This window comes from Panthera uncia, chromosome C2 (assembly GCF_023721935.1).
Source record: "Panthera uncia isolate 11264 chromosome C2, Puncia_PCG_1.0, whole genome shotgun sequence".
Taxonomy (NCBI): Eukaryota; Metazoa; Chordata; class Mammalia; order Carnivora; family Felidae; genus Panthera; species Panthera uncia.
In genome coordinates, this window is record NC_064810.1 from 37,623,492 (window position 1) to 37,626,438 (window position 2,947).

The window sequence follows — 2,947 nt, forward strand, 5'->3', positions numbered from 1 at the left end:
AGACCCAGTCCATCTTTTCTTAATGTTTCACTGTTCCATAAAATATTAGAAAAATCTTTTGTGGCCTCTATTTGAGTGCCTTAATAATTTCATTTTAATGAAAGTAACATCCATATGTAATGTCAGACTTACCAGAAATACTAAGTTTCCTGAGCTCTCACTGCTCCAAAAGAAATGCTTTTCTAAAAATAAAATGTACATGTTGGGAAAATGTTCAAATCAATGTGCTAGTTGTTACGTTCAAAATTCCATTACTGTTAATGAGATTTGCTGGCGTAACTTGCACAGCAAGTTACTCTGAAATTTTTCCCAGCTGTGTCCTTGAAAGATGGATACTTATTTTTTATTTTTTTAAGAAAAGCATTTTATCGGAGCAGTAGCTTTTCAATTTATCCATTTGTGTGCTGATGGCATTTACTTTACACAAAATGTTGGACTTCTGTGTAAGGAAAAAAAATAAGATATTTGTCCACTACATCTGTATGAGTCACAAACAACTCGTTGACATGAACTTTAGCACCTGAGCACAGTTCTGGTGTGGAACTTCTGCATAATTCATTATAAAAGAACATGAGGCATTCAGAAGTTGGTGTTCATTCAGGGATGTGCTGCAGTATTAGCAACACAAGGATTTCTATACATAATTTACACGAAGCAGCTGATAAGTTTTATGATTCGTAATAGATTTATTTCGATCCCTTTAGAGTTGTTTGGCAATGTTTGAAAAGTAATGCGTTAAGAGGAATTATATTAAAACCAATTTTCTCAGCATTTTTTATTATTTTGTTTTGTATACATTTCCTTGGAAGATAATTAGTGGTGATTAAATTCAGATTCCTAAAATTGTTTTAAATAGGTAATATACGCACATGATTCAAAAACACAAATTTGGAAACGGGTATATACCCTTTAAAATTGGTAACATGATTTTTATCTTATCGTCTCTTACTTACACCACACAGATTTGCTTCTTCCGAAGAAATAGAAAATTGATTTATATCATGCACAAGTCCTGCTGGCAGTATTTTATATTATCAGAGTTAACGCCTTTGGCCATTTCCTTTAGTTTGATTCTCCACAAGGCAGGAGAGGAAGTGCATATCAGGATCATCTGCGGAAACATTTGCAAAACACACCCCATTACCATCACCACCTCCCCAAACTGTGCCTTACTAAGTCATAAGCTATAACCATTGACTGGACTGTTTGTATTCTTCTGCTTGGAACATAAATGGAGATGGGAGCCTTTTTTTTTTTTTCTAGAATCTCTATAAAACTTATTTACATTTTCCATTTAAAAAATAATTACAGTTCCTTCAAAGGAAAATACATATATATATATATATATATATACACATATATATGTGTGTGTATATATATATATACACATATATACACACATATATATGTTATACACACACATATATATGTGTATATATAATTATCCTCCATGTTTTTTAAAATTTTTTTAACATTTCTTTATTATTGAGAGACACAGAGACAGAGAGACACAGAGCGTGAGCAGGGGAGGGGCAGGGAGAGAGGGAGAGACAGAATCTGAACCAGGCTCCAGGCTCCAGGCTCTGAGCTGTCAACACAGAGCCCAATTCGGGGCTCAAACTCCCGGACCATGAGATCATGACCTGAGCGGAAGTCGTTGCCCTAACCAACTGAGCCACCCAGGCACCCCTATCCTCCACGTTTTGATAGGGATACAAACTACGTAAATACGATTAATCCTATGAATAAAAAAATTTTAATCTTATAAAATAAAAATTTGTAAAAGGACATTATATTAGTAACAGCATAATGAGTTCAACCATCAAAACACACACACACAAACCGTCGTCCCATTTTTGTCTATTTGGTAGAATCACTGTGCTGTCCTCCATACCTATCAGGCTTATATTATTTATGAATTCTGCCCTTAAGGAGCTTACAATCTTTAATGTCTTTGTGATGGACATCTAAATATAAGTCACACAATGAACGTGCACAGTAACCTATTTTATATGATCAGAGAAGAATCTGGGAATGGTTATTCATTAGATAAATATTAGATCAAAGAAATGCAATGAGAATCATAGAGTTATATATTCAGGTAGAAAGGATTGATACAATCTGCCCATCATCTTGGATGAGGTTCCCCAGGAAAACACTGAGAGTGTGACATTGGTGAGTTAGCTTTCCTTGACTGAAGACAATTCCAGGAGAAGAGTTCCACTGAATGCTGAGGAATGAACGCCTCAGGCCTGAAATAACACCTCCGTGGTTACCCTCAGCACCCATTCTCCCTGATTTACTTTCAGAGAGTGAGTTGTGAACGGACAACTGCGTTTTGAAGAGTTACCGAATGAAAAGGAGAAAGACTTCTTGATTTGGTTTGGAAAGATTGTTCAAATAACCGGGACATGATGTAAAATAATACAGGAAGTCCTTCATCCAAATGAACCAGGGAATCAATAATAGATAGTAGAAGAACAGAAGTTTTAGGGCAGAAGGAAAGCCCCATTTGTTAAAGAAGGCAGAATGGTTTGTGACAAATGAACTATAGAATCCTGGGAATGGTGATATTATAGTCCCCCTTGAGGCCATTCACCCTGTCTTCTCCAGTGTTACTTCTGTTGAAACAACTCCTAATTTCACCAATCAGAGATGTTTCTTAGGCTGTTCTGCTATCTCTCCTTTCTCCACTTCAAGTCTTCTTATCCTTAAGGTCCTGTCTAACTTGCCACTTCCTTCTAAGCCTATCCCAGTTCCCTCCCTCCTAAAACTCCTACATTTACCACTAATTCATTGCATGTTCCTCTTTTCTCCTCTCCCCTACCCTCTGTTTTCCTCATAGCCTCCTCCCCCTGCCTCTCAGTTTTAACTTTCTCATTCATGTTATTGTTCTCTTTACTTTTCAGATAAAAGCCCCAAAAATATACCTATTTATATACTATAC